This window comes from Tupaia chinensis, unplaced genomic scaffold (assembly GCF_000334495.1).
Source record: "Tupaia chinensis unplaced genomic scaffold, TupChi_1.0 Scaffold000527_1, whole genome shotgun sequence".
In the NCBI taxonomy this organism is placed as follows: domain Eukaryota; kingdom Metazoa; phylum Chordata; class Mammalia; order Scandentia; family Tupaiidae; genus Tupaia; species Tupaia belangeri.
Genome location: NW_006160040.1, coordinates 11,046,954 through 11,067,736, shown reverse-complemented (window position 1 = coordinate 11,067,736; position 20,783 = coordinate 11,046,954).

Below are 20,783 nucleotides of genomic sequence, written 5' to 3'. Positions count from 1 at the left end.
GCTCCCCGGCGGGGGGTGATTTTTCGCTTTCTGTCTCTCTGTCTCTCTTTCTCTGTCTGGTGGCGCACGCACCCTATAGCAAAAAAAAACTATCAAAAAAAAGAAGAAAAAAAACAGATTTTTAAAGAGGAGTTAAAGAATTTAGAAGCTCATGTTTATGTTTGATTTCATCTCAAACTTCAGCCAATATTTTGCATGGAGAGGAAATCATTATTTTATTTTATTTTTTATTTTTAATATTGCTAGAGAGCATGTGTGCTTGCTAGAGAGCATGTGTGCTTGCAGAAGAGAGGAAGAGAAGGTGAGAAAGCACCTCTATATCCATGGGGGATGGTTTTGCCAGAATCCCTTCTCCATTTTTTCTCTCAGGAGTTTGGGCATGCACACACATGTGCCCAGAACGTTTTTAAGACACTAGGTCTGAGACTCAAACTTTGTACTTGGCCATGTGGGATCCACCTTAACCACCATGTCTCTGGCTAGTCTGAAATTATCATCTGAATTGCAGCCTAGTAAGATTTGGAATAACTTGACTTTTTTCATTTAAATTGAGATGTTTAATGGAAATGTTTTAAAGGCCCAAGCTAATGAACAAAGCATAGTTATTGTCAGAAGACATTTATGCAGACTATATAAAATAAATGTTCACAGACTCATTAAATAGCCTTCTATGGCCAACCAGTCATCTCTTTCTACCATGTAACAAAAGAAATAATCATGATCAAGGTTAAAAAAAAGTCTTTTTTGGAGAACCAGCAGTTAACGTAATGGCTATGTCACTGGACTCTCACGTAGTGGACCGCAGTTTGCATCCCAGACTCGGTGGTGCGTGTGCGTGCGTGCCCAAGAACCTGAGAGGAGAATGGAGGAGAAGGGATTGCGGCATGACCATCCCTCCTGGGGGGTGATTTCTCGCTTTCTGTCCCTCTGTCTCTCTCTTGTCTGTCTGGCTAGCGCACGTGCCCTATAGCAAAAACCTCTCAAAAAAAAAAAAGTCTTTTTTTTTTTAATGGACTGATCTGAAGATTAAATCAGATCACTGTACATGTCCTTAAATGAACTTAACACCAGGACCAGCAGTTGTAATGGCTATGTCGCTGGACTCCCACGTAGTCGACCGTGGTTCACGTCCCAGACCTGGTGGCTTAAAACTCATGTCGGGCGCATGTGCGTGCGTGCCCAAGATTCCAAGAGGAGAATGGAGGAGAAGGGATTGCGGCGTGGCCATCCCTCCTGGGGGGGGTGTTTTCTTGCTTGCTTTCTGTCTCTCTGTTTCTCTCTGTCTGTCTGGTGAGCGCATACGCCCATATCAAAAAAAAAAAAAAAAAAAAAAAAAAGAACTTAACACCAATTTCCATACCTGTGAACTAAAGAACTGTAGAATAGATTGAATTGGTGGTATTTCCTAGGGATACTCTTTCACATCAAGATAATTAGCTGGGGTTTAATATCGCCACCATTTCCTGATGTGTAAGACAGGGAGATATACATGTAAGATTAACCTTATTAATGTGTTAGTCCACTGCAGAATGGGATCTGCCCTTCCCCTCATAATTGTAGAAGTGTGGAATAAGTAGTAGGGCAGATCACCTCATCTCATACACAGTCTTCTGTTAATCTTACTTCCATCCTTTATGATTAAACGGTATTGAAAGATTTCTTCCATGACTCAAGAAGATTGTTTTTTAATATTTGTTTTAATACGAAAGAAGGATATGCTCATTCATCATCAGAGATGTTGTTAAAACAGCACTTCTTATCAACCATTGATGATGAATGGGAAGATCTTTTCTTGGTATGGGAGAGAATATTACACAAATCTTCTTGAGTCTTACTGCAAATCTTTCTTAATAAAATTCAGCTCCTCATTTTGCAGAAGAAGGATATGTTTTCCGTCATAAAAGGCATAGTGACAACAGGAGATGTTTCAAAGACCTTTTTATACTGCGCTGATGCTTATGAGTAGATACAGACACAGTTGGAATCATATTTGTTTTTAGCAAGGAAAAATTTAGGCTGATAAAAGTTGTTTTGAGGGAAAAGCCTGTCATATCGTATAGCCTCTGTTATGATTAACTATCAATGGCATGTGTGAATAGTTCAGTGTCCACTGAAATGATTACATTCATACAGTTCTTTAGCAGTAACTGAAAATTGCCCTGATAGGCCTGATGGTACTTCTGTGCAAGAGCAATGCTCCTGTTGTCATGGAGCTGGTATTCAATGCGTCCCTGGGGTCCTCCAATTGCCCATTGAGAATCTAGCCAATAAACTGAGTCATATTTTCAAGTATCTGAATATTTTTTGTAGCTTGGAGAAAAAGAAGCATAGCTTATTATTTCTATTTCAAATATTATCTTTTATCTGTAGGACAAAATGGTAAGGAGTAAATTTGAACCAGATACTATAGCCTGAGCAGTTTCATTAGCTGCTGAGTCATCCTAAGATAAGGATCTAGAAAACTGGTATCCACCCTTAGCATTAGTGCTCCATGAATCAATTCTGTATCATGATTTTTGAACATCAGTACGTCAATTCTGTACCATTCATTCCATTGGTCTCCCAGTGTTGTTAATATGCAGGTTAGCCATGCACCTGGTAGACAAGCATGGCAAAGTTAAACTAATTAGTGATGCGGATAAGGAATAAGTAAGAGCACTGAGCTGTGAGTGTTTCAGGACCAAGACAGCCCATAACCCGGTTGTTAAGGCAGCTGGATTCTACATGGCCAACCATACTGTTTGAGTCCTGGACTTTGTGGCTTGAAAAGCTTGCCAGACACATGTACATGGGTCCCCCAAATCCTGAAAGGAGTGAGAAATGGAGGGGAAATTCTTGTGATTCCACATAGTGAGGTTGCTTTCTTGCCTTTCTCTCTCTCTCTCTCTGTCTTTTTTCAGCATTTCTCTCTGTCTCTACTCAGCACGTGCATATACCCTCTGGCAAATTAAAAACACAAAGGTGTTACAAGGTCATCAGCATTGGTCTCAGGAAGGTAGCATGTCAATTCAGTGATCTTTTCAGAGTTCAGAGTCACTTGCTTGAATGTGCATTTACCTTAAATCTCCATGGATGCAGCATTTTGTCTTAAATCTTCCCCTTATCACAAGGAAATGTGGAGATTTAAACCAAAGACTGACAGAACCTTTTTGTGTGGCAGGAGTACAACTGGACACATACACTACCAAATTTCTTCCCCTGAAGTGTACAGTCTTTTGAAAGGCACAGTTTAGTCAGAAAAGAACATGGGAGCTGTTAAAAATAAGTAGTAATGTGAACATTATAAAACAGAAAGTATGAAATCAACTTTGAATTGTCATGAGTGACATTAACTTTTAAAACCTGAAGAATATTTATGAGGGATTTATATGTACATGAATGTGATTTTGAGAATGTATTGAGAATGATAAATGGCCTTCTGGACCAAAACAGCTTATAAAAATATGTGAAATAATACTAACCAAAATGCAATATTAAACCATAGTTTACTACTCAAAATTTAAAAATATACAGTAGTTAAATAATTCAGGTATAAATACTGTTCTATAAATCAATCTAGCATTTGAGACAACATAATCCTTTGTGGTAAGGGGCTATCTTATGCATTGTAGAATATTGAGCAGCATCTCTGACCACTCACCAGATGCCAGTAGTACTGCCCCAGGAGTGATGACCAAAATGTCCCTGGCTATTGCCAAATGTCCTTAAAGAGGGGGGAATCTACCATTGGTTAAAATCATGTGATTGGGAACAGCAGATGGCATAATGGTTATATCTCTGGACTCCCACATAGTTGACTGTGGTTCAAGTCCTAGACACGGTGGCTTAAAACTCACACTGGGCATGTGTGTGTGAGTGCCCAAGATCCCAAGAGAAGAATGGAGAAGAAGAGATTGCAACATGGATATCACTGGGTGTGTGAGGGGTGATTTCTCACGGTGATTTCTCACTTTCTGTTCCTCTGGCAAATGCATGCATCCTAGAGCAAAAAAAAAAAAAAAATCTCTTTAAAAAAAATACCCATGAGTTAACTACATCCTTTATATTTTGTATTATTAGTCAATGTATCAAGTTACTATGCATCAGTATGTTAACACAGCAAGCATGAAAGAGCATTATGAATGGGTATAATGATTAAAATAACTGCTACCTGATGTATGATAGTAATATCAAGAATGAGAGTACAGCTAACTCTAGCCTAACATCAGAACTAATTAGAACTAATTAAATCTTCTTTCTATCATCGGAAAGTACTTTAGGTTCTTGCAGGCTTTAGGGGAATTATTAGTAATGTCATCATTTGCTGTAGATATGCAGAAATGTAGTAAATATAACTATAGAATTATGTCCCCAAACAATAGATGTAATAATGTCATTGTCTTCTGCACCAATCAGAAGACATATGGACTACTGTGTAGGATTCTAGAAACTCAGTTTACAAGAATCATTGGCAAATACATAAACATTTCAGAGGAGCACAAAGTTAAAGAAAATTCTTCAAAACATTTCTGAGACATCAGATTGGAGAGGAAAGAAAACCAGGGTATAGCTATTTACATAAAACCTAGTATGAAATTTGGAATATAAAAATTTCTATAAATAATTTGAAAACTTTCTTGAGAAAGAGTATGTTTACTGGGGCTAACCGATAGTGTAATGATTACATTGGTGGACTCCCACGCAGCCAACCACAGTTTGAGTTACAGACCCAGTGGCTTAAAACTCAAGCTGGGTACGTGTATGTGCATGCTCAAGATCCCAAGAGGAGAATGGAGGAGAAGGGATTGTGGCATGGCCATCCCCCCAGAGAGGTGATTTCTTGCTTTCTGTCTCTCTGTCTCTGTGACGAGTGAATGTACCCTATAGCAAAATGTCTCTAAAAACAAAAAAAGAGTAAGTTTACCTACATTATTGTTCTCTAGAAAGTACATAATTTGATAGTGTTTTCATGATAGAGAACGAGTTTTTTTACTCCACCTGGCTGACGCCTCATCTTTCAGGTCTCTGTTTCAATGTCATTTTTATGATATCCTTCCAGATCATTTACTATTTTCTCTCATAGTGCTTTATCTTTCACCTCATGCTGCATATCACAATGTGCAATTAAATAAATATTAAATAATAAATTAATTAAATATTATTTGGGTGATTTTTTGTTAGATGTTGATTGATCTACTTGACTATAAGTGCTTAAAAGGGAAGTGCCAGCTCATTTGCTCACTGTTGAGTGAGCACTTAGGGTCTGGAACTGGTCATATTGGTTCACTAAATATATGTTCAGTTAGTAAACGAGCAATATAATAATGCATTTTAGGAAAGGTTTTCACTAATAAAATTTTATGTATAGCACAAGGATGCTTCAACATTCATTAGGACAATTTTTCATCATCTTCCAGGAGTGAATAATTTTGAGTGGTTGTATATTTGAGCTGACTCACACAGGCTCATGGGAGCCGATGTGTGAATCTCTTCCAAGCTGTAAGTTCAGTAAAATCATGGTGAGGGTGGAAGTATTCACAGCATAGAAATAAGCAAATGCCAGTATTTACCTAGTATTCACCATAGACAAATGCATAACTAACTGATGCTGAATATATTTCTGTACCATTAAAAAGTTAGAAAAAAAAGGCCTATCTAAAGGTTGAAGCCCCAGTTTTGAGAGGGCTTGCCCATAAAGTTTACTAACTATAAAGAACACACGTGAAGGTCCAGTAGGGGAAGACAGTGTGTTATTAACTTGGGGTGGGATGCTCTGCTGGTAGCCAGTGGAGAATGGTCCGTGGGACCACGGGCACAGGCTCAGGTTATATATATAAAGAGCAGAGTGCATACACCACCTACAAGATCAGCACAAAAAGTAATAAGGACAGCACATAACTTGCACTTTGCCTCTAGATGTATACTTTCACTGACTCCCCCTCCCCTGTAAACTTTGTGTATCGTACAGTATAGTGGAGACCATTATGGATTCCTGGGCCACTTTCTTCTCAGTGTTGGCCTCATTAAATAAAGTCCTTTTCTTATTCACCAAATCTTGTCTTGCAAGATGACTTCAGCTGAGAGGTGAGTTGCACAGACTTGACTTCTGGTCCTGGAATAGAGTATCCTGACTGTTCTGGAATCAATAACTTAAATGTCCACCAAGAATAGAGTATATAACTAGATTGCTCTATAGGCATACAAGATAATGTTACACTGTGAGTAAGTGAATCACTGCTACAAAAAGTTGCGAGATAATCTCAAACTATCATACATACCAAAAAACTCCAGACGCTTCTGTTCCATTTATACGAAGTCCCAAAACAGACAAAACAAGTATGTGACATTTCAAATGATATCAATGGAGCATTCTATAATATTTGTAATGTTCCATTTTTTCACATGATGTGGTCACACAGGTGTATCCTTTTATAATTCATTGAGCTATATTATATATTATAATTAATATACTCTTATCTATAAATATTACACTTCAGAAAGGTAGTTTGTACAAGTAACAGTCCCAAAGACTGGTTTACTTATTTGATTTTGATACATACAGCCCTGTGGCTGATTGACATTTTTAAGAAGTCAGTCTTCTGTTATCAGATTGATCTAATCATGCCTCTAAAAATGATTAAACTGGCCTATTTAGGTAGGATTGGCTTTAAGGATGCCATTACATCTTTTCTAATGGACCAATGGTTTCATAAATATAAAATATGGCAACTGGAGGTGTAAATTAATGTAGTGATACAAAATCATTCACTAATTTGAATACAACAAAATCCAATTTTGGAAGAGCATCTGTTATTGAAAGGTATTTGTTCATTCTTAAAGAAATTCCATATTGGGAACCAGCAGTTAGCGTAATGGCTATGTCGCTGGACTCCCATGTAGTCGACTGCGGTTCGGGTCCCGGACCCGGTGGCTTAAAACTCATGCCAGGCACGTGTGCATGCATGCCCAAGATCCCAGGAGGAGAATGGAGGAGAAGGGATTGCTATGTGACCATCTCCCCTGGGGGGTGATTTCTTGCTTTCTGTCTCTATGTCTCTCTCTGTCTGTCTGGTGAGTGCATGCACCCTATAGTGAAAAACTCTCCAAAAAAAAAAAAAAAAGAAATTCCATATTATATGGGATAACCCTAGAGCATACACATGTGAGCACACATGGACTTCATGAGTGTGTGTGCATGTGTGTGTGCACGTATGCACGTGTGTGCACGCACGTGTGTGGATTTGTGAACTCTGTTTATTTCTGAGCAAAGAAACCATTAACTACTTCTCAGAATGTGTTCTAGTATGGGGAACATACGCACTGATCAGCAAATCTGTCTGTGCAAATATGTGCACCTACTATTAGTAACACTCCAGTTACCAATTTTTGAAAATCACTATGTTCTTGTAATAGCAGCATACAGGAAATCTTTATTCAAAGAACTATGTGCTAGAAGGTGCTTTCCATGAAAAGAGTTCTGTTCTGGTTTTTTTCACACTGATTTTTATATTATCAGGACTGGGGACTAAAATGGTTGATAGTTAAAAACAGTAGCAATAAGAGGGAAAAGTCAAATGGTTTTTCCTTCAAGTAACATTGAGTAGTTTATCTTCTGTAAGAAGGACATTTACTTTCTTTCCTTCTCTCTTGCCTTCTCTCCCCACCCCCACCCCCACCTTTTAATCTATTGTAAAGTGGATGCTAATCTTACTTTGTTAAAGACAGCAGGTATTGCTTCAGAATTTCAAGTTTCCTTTTTTATTGTGCCAAAGGACAATTGGTTAGAGCTACTCAGCACACTGAGCTCAGTTCACAACTTCAAACACAAAATGATAATGAAGACATCCCTCCAAAGCAATTTCAGTGACATGCTAGCAACAGACTCCCCCTGTCCTCCAAAGGGAAGTCCTTTCTAGGTCACAAGCAAGAGACAGGTGTTTATTATTTTGGGCTTTCAGATAATCTTCCCACTGCCTGAAAATCCCATTAAAGAGTATAGAAGTCATTGCAGTTTCATGACTGAGGCAAAGATGCACCTGTCTGAAAAGAAGCATGTTTTCAAGATGCCAGTTCTCTTGATTTTATGAGAAATGACTACTAAGGAAAAGGCAAGCATTCTTCACAGAAGGAAGGCAGCAAGCACTTTGAACTTTTTAAGCAATGGCCAACTTCAACCTATGGAGCATTGCTGACAATTATTTCCTGTTTGCCAGAGTACTACAATCATAGTTTATGTATTTTGAAAGCATAAAGCCGGGATTGAAACCTTTGAGGCAGAAACTTCAGCCTCCGTCAGTAGGGTGCACGTTACAATTTACTCCATTTTTCACGGAGGTGGCTCTGCAAATACATCAGAGGCTTTGACTCTGTTAATAGAGCTCTTGGGTCATCAGTAAAGTCATGACCTATCTCCTATCTTTCTATGCAAAAATGGGTCATGACTTTTCCAACAACCCAATAACAGAGCTCAGGCATCTCCTTTTAAGACACACATTCACCTTTTTAAAAAATCTATTGATATAATGGTTTAATACAAATTCAGCATCACCTCCATCTAAACACATTCTGAGGATGTAAAGAAAGTTTCTTTAATGAAAACATGCTGCAGTGTGACCTACAGACCAATATTTTTATAAATATGTAATTTTTCATTGTAATTCTGTGGACTAATTCAGTCATAGTTTTGTATCCTGGCCACCTCTTCTGTGGCCTCTTCTGAGAAGCCAGTGTTCAGGTCTCAGGGCTGTCATGATTAAATAGGCTTATGTTTACATCTGTTACTTCTGGTAGCTGTTTGGATTTTATTAAGCTGGAAAATTGTAGTCCTCAACAATGTATTGTGCACTTGACTATGGATATAACTCAACACTGGAGTTAGGACTGAAAAATGAGAGTGACCCACTCTCTCTCTCTCTTTTTTAAATTTTATAAGGAATCTAAGGTAAATGATGCCTTTCTAAACATTTCACTGGCCTTTGATGTGGTAGAGAAGTAGCTAAAAGACCACAGTATAGAAAAGGCAAGAGAGAGCTGCTCACTGGAGCTTATGTCAGGACATCTAGACTGGGCCCTTGAATCCCCTGCTGCATCATTGAGTGATCTTTGGAAAATTTCATGCACTGCTCTGAGCTTCCCCTATTTTCTCTCTTAAACGATATCATATAGCAAATTAAAAACCAAACAACCACACACACAAAAACCATGACATCTCTGGTCTCCTCACAGGAATATTGTGGTTAAAACGGAATAGCCTGGGCCTGCATACATATCATAATTAGTTTGTAAGCCAGAGTGGGAACTCCCTCAGTGACCACAGCTTTCCTTCTCTTGTCCTGGACTGAACTGTAGAAGCCTCTTCTCTCTTTATTGTCTGCCCTTAAAGAATCAGCTTCCTTTTTGTAAGAGTTGTCATCACCTCTCCCTCCCTCAACACCCCACTTCAGGTTTTAGGATTTTTCATTTTGTTTTCAGGGAGAGATTTTTGCTATAAGAGTGCATGAACTTGCTAGAGAGATGGAGACAGAGAGAGGGAAAGTGAGGAATCACCCTCCCCAGGAAGATCGCCACACCGCAATCCCTTCTCCTCCACTCTCCTTTCAGGATTTTGGTCATGCATGCACACGCACCCAGCATGATTGTGAAGCTGCAGGGTCCATAACTGGAACCATGGTGGCCAGATAGGAGTTCAACGCCTTAACTACTATGCCATCTGCTGGCCCCAGGCTTCAGATTTTTTTTATTTTTTTCAGGCTTCAGATTTTAAGAAGAGTTTTGAGAGAATTTTCAGGTGGGGAGATAGAGAACCAATTGGTACATTCTGCTTTCGATTATCCTACTTTATTTTTATTTATTTTTTTAAGTTATTTTATTTAACTTTGTTTAACTTTATTTATTTTCATTTGAACAGAGAGGGACAGAAAGAGAGAGAAAGTGAGAAAGCAAGTCACCAGGTCCATGTGAGAGTCCAGCACTATACCACCTGCTGGCCCCAATTACCCTACTTCATTTTTATTTTTTTTTATTTAAAAGAGATTTTCATTGTCTTTTAAAATTTTTTTTTTATAATTTCCTTACATGTAATTGTTGTACATCTTTGTAATATGGATTTTCAAAGTATGCATTCATTGTGTGGTAATCAAGTTTAAAAAATTACCAAATCATTTTTCAACAAAGAATACCACATTTTGATATGTACCTTCAATTTTTGCTGTACTAGTTTGTTTTGTTTTGAGTTTTATATGTCTATCTATCAAAGCCCCTTTTTTTCACTCTATTCTATTATGCCATTCCAAATCCCGTTTCTTACTTTACTGATCACACTTCATCCACAGGAACCTTTTGTTCTCCTTTTATTAAATGGTTCCTAAATCAATTAAAATCCTTTTGTTGACTTTCATTAGCACAGCTGGGGAAAAAAAATCATGACATTTTCAAAAGCAGTATTAATAAATGTATTTCTGTACTTGTACACAGAGATAAAAATCACTAAAATTGTCAATAAAACCAAAACTTCCAAAAATTTGTATCAATTTAAAGGGTTGGTCGATCTTGTTTCCACATACTGGAAAATATCAAAGATAGATCCCAAAAAGAAGCTGTGCACCTTTTTGAACCACAGTGTAACAATCCCTTCAAAATAGAATATCTAAGAATGACCTATATATCGTTAGAGGGGGCATGCTCTCTTATGCTCATAAACTTGCTATCCCTTAAAATTATTGCTCATATTCTCCTTTCTACACTTGTCAGAAGTATAGCTCACCTTCACTGACTCTTCTACTTCACCACCCTTTAACATACATGTTTCTTCTCTTGCCAACAATTTCCTGATTCCAGTTTCCTTTAAGTTACCTAGGAACTGTGAATTCACTACAGGGCAGAAGAAAGGTCCTTGGATTTTCTCTTCTCATCTCTCTTCTTTCTAAATATCCTATTCTAGAATCAATCCTTAGCATTCTAAATGTCAAAACCATTAGCTTTAAGCTGTTATTTTAACAACTTTATGAATCATAAAGACGATTTTTCTTTATTCCTTTCTCTTATCTTTAAGGGAAGGATTGCAATGATTGGACTTTGATTCTCTGTTTGAGTCTTAATAATTATGGTCAGGTGGCAAAATATGTTTCGTCCAGCTTGGGACTCAAGGGCACACCTGTGTCTCAGGGGAGGGTGGGTAAGCACAGTACAATTGAAACCACACTTGGTATTGAGAAGTAGTTCTTTAATTGTGAGGAGGGAGGAAGTGCTGAGGTCCAGAGGTGTGGCCAAACTAAATGATGCATATCTACCCTGGTCCTCTGGATTTGATACATTGTTGACAATCTCCACTTCCTAGTTTCTGTCACAACAGAGTTCTAGTACTTCTGCTACTCCGTTATTTTTTCTATGTGTCTTTCCCTGACTCCTCTTCTAAGTAGAACATATCATTCCCTATGTCCTATTCTTGGGTCAGTTCTCTTTTCTAATTATTTTTCTGTTGGGATCATTATTCACTCCTGTAGCTAAGCAATCCTTCCTCCTTAAATAACTCCCAAATGTGGGTGTGTCTGTGTGTGTTTATATATATGTGTGTATGTATATATATTTTTCCCTATAAAATCTTAGATCCGTATTTGGATTATATTTTTAATAGTTCAACATGGATATATTAAAAATCAGATTTATTTTCCCCAGCTTTTATAGTCAATCACCTATCATTGTTTCATTTTGTGGGTTGCCCTCAGATGCCAAGAACAGGCGATGGCTGAAAATTTGAAGTTTTGATTCATGTTTTCAGAGGCAGGAAATGTGAGGAGATAGTAATTGCTGCTATAAGAGGTTACTCAAAATTTAGAAACTAAGAAAGAAAAGACTAAAAATTTGGGGTTCAAAACTAAATTTTTATGCTATGAAATCAAGGTAATGGGACGAAAAACCCAAGAACATATTGTAATTAATTCTCTTTTCTGTTTGGGTTTCAGTTTTTCAAGATGACTTTGTGTGTGCCTTTTCATCCCTACATCTTCTTAAGGAATAACCTAACACACAGAATTTATTGTGTCCTAATCACACTGATCAGTCTGGCTCAAGGCTTCCTCTCTTCCTTCTTCTCATGCCCTACATAAGATTAGGTGTTCTAAGACATCTTGTTCCTGTTTTCTAATTTTCTTTTAAAAATTTTTGCTACCCTCTTAGTTCAGGTACTTTTTATACTCTTAAACTACTGCAATAACTTTTGAAGAAAGACCTATTTTCTACTACCTTCTATGCTGAATGCAACTCATGATGCCAGAGAAATCTGTTTAAAGTACCTTCTTAATGATGCCACTTATTAAGAAGGAACTGAAGTCAAAAGATGAAAAGAGAGGTAAAGTTGATAGATAATCAGATGTAGACATTTTGAAATTTAATCTTCAGAGATGTAGAGTGCTCAAGCTAAATATATTTATTGTTGAGGATTTTTGGGTTGATGTGTGCACCTATATGGATGAAAAGATAAAACGTTTGGCTAACAGAACGCGTTAACAATCATAGATGAATTAATGCCACATAATTCATCTTGCAGTGGAAAATGGTGAAATGCACTTCTCCTTTGTTATGCCAGTCTAATTTAATTAAAGTTGCACAAGGAAGGAGCGGTGACTGAAAGCACAGATTCTAGAATCAGAGTATTTTATTGGAATCTTGGCTTTATAATCTCACAGGTGTGCAGCCTTGTAAAGTTATTTAACATTTCTGAGTCTCAATTACCTCTGCTATAAAATGAGGACCATGGTGTGGATATATATTAGATTTTCAGGAAATTCACTATGCACTTTAGCATAGAAAACCATAGGCAAATATGTCATGACTTTCCCAACAGCCTAATATTTATTGAATAACTAATATTAGATTATTTTGTTGATTTACTATGTGATTAATATCATATAAGTATATAAGTCATGCAGAACTGTACTTGGCACAAATTAAGCAGTACATGAATAACAATACTTACAATCGCATATAGAGTGATTACCATATATTAGGTGTTGTATTAAAAGATGTACATCTATATCAAGTACTATTCTTATCTTTCTAGACATGAGGGAAATGATATGTAGAGATGTTAGGTAACTCACCCAGTGTTATGCAACTAGTACGTGACAGAACTAGATTCAAAGCAGTAGTCATACTTACAAGATGCTACACCACTTCTAAGCCTATGGGAACCATGTTACTCTTTTCCTGTCTCAAGCATACAGTTATTTGCATCTTCTGAATTGCGGTGAGACTAGCTATGGGATTTAGCAAGTCAACCTCATAGATCTTCAATGGTTTCCTCTTGCCTGTAGAATAAAATCCACAGTATTTATTTATATTAAGATCTTCCATAATCTTTTTTAATGAACTTTTTCAGTGTTATCTTCATTTTGTTTTAAATAATCTTGGAATATGTTAGAATAATCTTAATTCCTTTAGTTTAACAAGCACATTTTTCCTCAGCTCCTTGATTTTATGCTTTTAGTCTGTTCCTCATCTCCAACATCTCTTTCAATGAAAACTCTATAATAACCCCATGAAAATTGTGTCTCACCCAAAACATCACTCTCCATGAATTCCTCAATCTTTTATTCCATCTGCAAATGGAATTTTGCTCTATTTACCACAACTGATTATTCAGAAGAATCAACATTATACATTTATACCTTAGTCATTTCACTAGAGCTAAAAACAGGTTGGGTTAATGATTTATCACTGAAAAGTCTTAAGTTTTTAAAAATTGTTTTATAGTGACATGGACCAAAGCAAGACCATGATATGTAGAGAAATAGTTGTGCCTAAAATATCTGCTCATTTTTTTAGAGAGGATATTAGATTTAACACCTCAATTTTGAAATTTGTTGGAAAGAATCCTAGCATTGAATTTAAAAGAACTAGCCAGCTGACTAATGGGACAGTAATTTGGGAAAATTAGAGGATTTCCCTTTTAGAAGATTGCATAGAATTTATTTTGGATTCATCCTGGGGGAACTATACTTGAGGAGTTAATGAGGGTAAATACTTTGGCAGTGAATAGGGCCCACCACTTAGGAAAAGATTCAAATATTTCTGGCACAAAGAGATTTCCTCCTGGGGCCCTATTTAGCTCTGGGCTATTGATCAGATGTTTTAGTGTGGCTGCAGTTATTACACTACAGATGGAAAGATCCTGCCATCTCAAAAATGCATAGAAATCTTTAGGGCTTTGTGATTTTAGCTGGTTCAGTTATTGATAATGGTATAGGCTCTGGATTTATCTTATTGAAACTATACTGTTGAACAATAACCTCAGGTCTGCACTGGTCCTTGCCACTCATGTAAAACTCAAAGCTATCTACTGAAACATATCAATGTACGAGTGTTACTTTTTAGTGGATAAGTTACTTAATAAAGGATTCTGTGGGAAAATGTTGCTGGATATTGTCATATAGATATTTTCAAAGAAAGCATCTCATTGTTTTCCCTTGAACAAATACTGGTCATCCTGACTTAGGAAGGTCTGTTTGTATTGTCCAAATACACAGCCTGTGGGTGGGAGTGAGGGACACAGGTGTAGATGTGAGGAGAGATTCCTGTAGAGCCAGCCAGGACAGCTATATCAGCCTTGTTGACTAATGTTATTAAAACAGTCACAGCTATTTCTGGCACCCTCACATGATGGTTACTTGAAATAGCTAGATGTTTCTTCCAGATTTAACTGTTTGATTTTTTTTTCACATTTAATAGATGAATAATCAAAGCCTTGATTATCTAAATATTAAGAGATTGTAACTAATCTGCTGGTACATAGAAGGAAAACTTCTTTAGAAGAACATAAAGATGAGGGTTATACATTTTATAGGCTTCAGAAAGTTGCCTATGAAATAACATATAAAAATAGATCAAGGGGACCAGCAGGTGGCATGAGGGTTAAGGCACTGCACTTGCACATCACCAACTGTGGTTTGAGTCCCGTAACTACTGATTTGTTTTCTCACTTTCCTTCTCTCTTCCTCTTTCTGAGACATGAGTGAGCCTATAACAATTAAAAGAAAAATAATAATGATAATAGTAAATAAAATGAAATAATTCTTAAAAAATAGATCAAACAGCTTCCCTCTTTTTTTTTTTTTTTTTTTTAATGCCAGAGGACATATACCTGTGTATGAAGGTACATGAAAGAGAGAGGGGAGAGAGAGAGTACTCAAACATACATGAGAGAGAGTATGAGTGAAAAAGCACCCCAAACCCCCCATAAATCCTGGACATGCTACCCATTTCTTCTCCTTCTCCTTCCCATCAGGATCCTGGGTATGCACACACATGTGCCTGGAATGTTTTTAAAGTTGCTCGGGCTGGGATTTAAATCACACTAGGCCATGTGGATTCCAGTTCCCTCCATACAGTGTTTAACTGCTGCACTATGGGGTCAGCCTTCTTCTTATTTCTTTATAATTTGGTTATACTATGCAGATATTTGGCTAGAGTCATGGATAGTAATGTTAGCAAAATAAGACCGTTTTTATCTGGCCTTCTCTAAAATGGAATTAGGCATAGAAGTTCTGGTCATTAAACACTTTCTAAAATTGTTTTTATAAATAATCTGCCTCTAGAATACTGTAATCTATAAACTAAAACAGTTGTTTCTGTGTCTGTGTAACTCGATATCTTTGGGATCAAATTGGGAATGGGATCACTGGTTGAAGCCTTTAAGCTATTCCTTAGAATGTCACCAAAGGTCTCCTTGTATCAATGCCTCTTAGGATGCTAAATAGAAATATGGATTCCTAAAACCTACCTCCTTTAAATAGGTGGTATACAATGTCATGTCTCTGTTTGAAACTGCAGCTTTAAATGTATACATAGATTATTACTGATTCAAAATTTATAGAAGGTGAATTTAAGAAATAGACATTTTTAACAAGTTTATCAGGAAATTCTTATTCTAAAATCCTGAAAATACTTGCTTAAGGAAATCTAAATATTTGCTTAAGAGCTTAAATATTAATAATTCATATACAACAGAAACAATATTCTATAATTGAAAAGTGATGAATCTCTTTTGCATTTGGAGTCTCAATTATGCTTTGAGCAAATTTATCAATAGGAAATGTGGCCCCAAAGGGTTCAGAGAAGAGAATATAGGTGATATTACCCATCATGACCTGAAAGAGAATTCTTTTATTGTGGAGCAGGATTTAGAAGAGAAATTCTATGTATTGGGAGAAGTAACCATTTCATCATCCCTGAACAAACAAACTCGATGCTAGTTTCTGGGGATATAAAGATGAATAAGACATGATAACTATCCTCCAAGAGTTTACATTATTTTAGGAGATTGACCTGAAAACAAATAATGGCAAAAGCAGAATTTGTCATATTAGGGAAGGAAGAAAGGAGGAGGAAGCAATGAAGGATCCATTAATTTAATTCTTGAAGGATGACTTTGAATTTTTAGGTTGTTAGTAATAGGATAGTGTCGGCAGCAGGATTGAATTTTATGCCAAGAGGCAAGGTGTGTAAAGGCATGGACATGTGAGGCGACATAATTTATTTACTCAGCAGAAAGTAGCTTGATGTGGTGTTTAGAAGCTACAAATTTGATCGAGCAGTTTCAGATCATAGCCACACAATGACTAGAGTTGCAAGTAGGTTCCATGAGGGTAGTCTAAAGTAAATAAATGTAAAAGGAGGCTTAGATAGAACTGCCCCCTTTGCTGTCTGTCACTATTTGACCTCCTTTCCTTATCTGTACTATTTCTCTAAGTGATCCTCCCCTGGCGTATGACTTTAAATACACCTCTGCAGAGGATTTCTGATGTATATTCTGGCACAATCCCCAGATTTGCGTCTTATCTTTTAGCATCTCAATGATAACAAATGTGACATGTAACTCTTCATTCCTTCCACCCAAATGTATGCTTTGCTCAGTCTTCATTTCATTCAAGGGATAGTTCCTAAAGCCAGTCTTAATTCCTTCCTAATTTATCTGTTTCTGCCATGCATTCATCGATTTTCATCTGTAAAGTATTTCCAGAATAGTCTACATCTATTGCTATTACTCTCTATCGCCAGAGCCATCATTATGACTGGTATTTTACTTCTTCCCTGAAACTCCGATCATCTATTTTCCAGCATCAGAATCTTTGTAACAAAGATGAGAACTTTTGTGTGAGTTTTTAAACTTTTTCTATTCACTTAGAATAAAGCAAAACTCAGGACCAACAGATAGTTTAATGGTTATGTTGCTGGACTCCGTAGTCAACAGTGGTTCAAGTCCTAGACCCAGAGGCTTCAGACTCATGCCATGCACATGTGCATGTTTGCCCAAGATATTGAAAGGAGAATAGAAGAGAAGGGATTGTAGTGTGGCCATCTCCCCTGTGTGTGTGTGTCGGCGGGGGGGGGGGGGGGGTTGTTGTTTTCTTGCTCTGTGTGTGTCGGCGGGGGGGGGATTTCTTGTTTTCTGTCTCTCTGCCTTTATCTTTCTAGTAAGCACACATGCTCTATAGCAAAAACAAAACAAAACAAAAAAACAAAACAAAACAAAACACAAAAACTCTCTTAAAAATAAAACAATAACAAAAAACAATAACAAAACAAAACTACTATCTATAGTCTCTAAAACTCTGACTGAGCAAAAAGACCTCTGGTTTACCTCTTTGATCTTACTATCTCTGTCCACCCCTTACGGGACTCAAGTCACACTCTCTATTTCCCTAACATGCCAAGCTAGGTCCTGCCTCAGGATTTTGCCCATGTTCCCTTCTTTCTGCGGTGGTTTATCCTGGCTCTGAACAGAAGTGGCTTTTTCTCATTATTCAGATTTTAGCTCAAATGTCAGTTCTTCAGAGAGAATTCACCTTGATCTATCTAAAATATTAGTTTGAACAAGTTAGTTACTATTCTTCACATTGCAATGCTGTTTTTCTCTTACTATATTTATTGGTATTCCTACTTTTTTTTTTTTTCATTTCTGCCCACTAAGATGTTAGTTCTCTGTGAAAAAGGCCTTTTCCCTGATATCCATTACTGTATTCCTTCTACCTAGCACTGCACCAGCCACAGAGTGCACTAAGGGGATCCTCTATAAATATCTGTTGGACAAATGGAAAAATGGGAATAGTATTTGTAGCTAAAAATATGGTAAAAATGTTCTCTTGATCTCTTGTGGCTATCAGATACCAGACATATGTGGCTATTTAATTCATTTTAAAATTGATTATGCATCAGAAAATTCTGAATTCTCTTTCTCAGTTGGATTAGTCATTGTTCAAGTGGCTGGTGACTACTATATTGGACAATGCACAGACAAAACAAATCATTTTCATAGGAAGTTCTATAGGACAGACTTTTATTCTAGTGGATGAGTGTATAAGCCATCAAAAAAGAGTGGATGGTAAGGAAGAACACTTGTAACTGAGAGAGATAATATATTTAAGGAGTAAGTGGAAAGCTATAGGATTTTCTTTCTTAGAGTGCTCTTAAATAGGATAAATTTTCAGATCCAGAGAGGACTTAGCAATTGCATAGCCTGAAGGTGGGTCTTTGGACTTCTGACCTCCCAAGGTCCCTTCCGGATCTACACATAATTATTCTTGCGATTATAATTAAACTTGTATTGTGCCAGCAAAATGCTAAACCTTTCACAGAATCCACAGAAGACATGGTCTTTGATCTCAGGAGTTTTTTTTCAAAACTCTTTTCAAACTGTATTTAAGGATAGATCACATTTTGCAATAGCTTTAATAAAGGGATTCAAGATGATTGATGACTCAGAAAATGTGAGTGACAGAGCCTAAGATTTAAAAGCATTTACTTGTCTTGTTTAATTTACAAATGAGAAAAAAAATTGACTTGTCCTATTTAATTTGCAAAACTTCAGAAACTCTCCAGTTTAAACTACTAACAATTGTAGCCATGTTTTATTAGATCTTTACCTAAGGGCTTGGTCAGAATTCTAGCCAGCTGGTCTATCTTCTGGCTAATTCCAAGATTGCATTAAGGCAGTTCCCCTTGTTAAGAAGAGTCAAGAATAGTCAGAACTCACTGGAATAGTCCTTGAGACACTATTTTAAAGGAGTATTTTACTCTGTCTGAATACGATCGTATCCATGGGGTCTGTTTGGTTTCAATTCAAGTCAGGACAAGAGAGGACATTGCTTGTCTGAGAAAATGTGATCATGGCTCAGAGAATTCTGTTCTGTATGCAGTGAGCATGCCAAGAGGGGAGTAAGAGGAGGAATGGAGGACAGAAAACTCTTGTGTTTAGAAAATGATTCTGGCCTAACTTTACAGAATGGTGAATCTGCATGAGACTCTTACCTGGAGAAGGGCAGCTTACTTGATATTCAGAGCAGTGAAATAGCATCAGAAAAAGCTTTCTCGAACTGTTTTCATCGTTGCTGGCTTGCAATGTCATCATGTATTTTGGGCAAATAGAGTTTGCATCAGTTCAGTTGACAGGACTTCATGAATTTTAATATCCTGAGTCCATATTCATGTTAGTGTTGATGCATCCTTGCACCTTTTCCCCCCTTCATTTCTCAGCAAAAAGCTGGATTTGTGCTGAAACTACAGAGCATTGTCATTCTGAAAAGTATATTAAATAGTTAATATAGTTAAGTGAAAAATTGCATGAGTTTGTGAAATTTGTTTCAACAAATTCATAAGCTATAACTCAGGCCTAATTTTAATGAGTAAAATGGAATATGCATTCTATCATTCTACCTCTGCGCTCATGACTGTGTTTAAATTTTGATTGCTTCACAAAATCTTTCTATACACCTCTCAGTCTTGGGTTTAGACAACCTAGGAGTTTGTAATGCCACTACAAGGGAGTATTAAAACTTTGTATGCTTGCAAAAAATCTCTTAATGCATTTTTAAGATTATGTTCACATACAAAAAGAATATAAAACTGTAGAACTTCTATATGGTTATTTATTGTCCCAGAGAATTGAATTTGACACTCCGGGATGATGCATTCACTATGGTTGTCCTGATTTACATATTTGGAGTTGGTATTTGGTCACCTGCATGTTCAGTTATCTAAAGAGGAAATATGCAAATTATAACCTGAGGTGCAGAAAATATAGTATAAAAGGGAAAGGTTAAACTGAGAAAGATATACAAATTCAGAATTCCATGAAAAAAGCAGTAGAATCAGCATATTTGTTTTCCCATTCTGCAGTATTATACTGTAGGGAAGACAAGATTTGTTTCTTGAATAGGCAAAACCAGAGCCCATCTCGAGTCATGCTACATAAAAGATGTTATTTAGAGACATAGAAACACATGGATAGTTGAAAACTGCAGTAATCGATCCAAAAACTCAGAAAACTTGAACACGGGTCTATCATTTGCTGTGCTTGATATTATATTAATTTACATTGTCATATTAATTCAAGCCCATATTGGGACCAGCAGTTAGCATAATGGCTGTTGCTGGACTCCCACGTAGTCGACCACGGTTCACGTCCCAGACCCGGTGGCTTAAATTCATTCCGGACACGTGTGTGTGCGTGCCCAAGATCCCGAGAAGAGAATGGAGGAGAAGGGATTGTGGTGTGCCCATCCCCCCTGGGGGGTGATTTCTTGCTTTCTATCTCTCTGTCTCTCTCTCTCTGTGTCTGGCGAGTGCATGTGCCCTATAGCAAAAACCTCTAAAAAAAATCAAGCCCATATTAGAAAATTCAAAAAGAGCTTTAATAGCATTTTTTTTGTTAGTTTTAAAATATGCCTCTTCTACTGAGTGAGAAAGATAGAGAGTGAGAGAGAGAATCAGAGACACAGGCATCCCAAAAGGGTCTCCATGCCATGATCCAT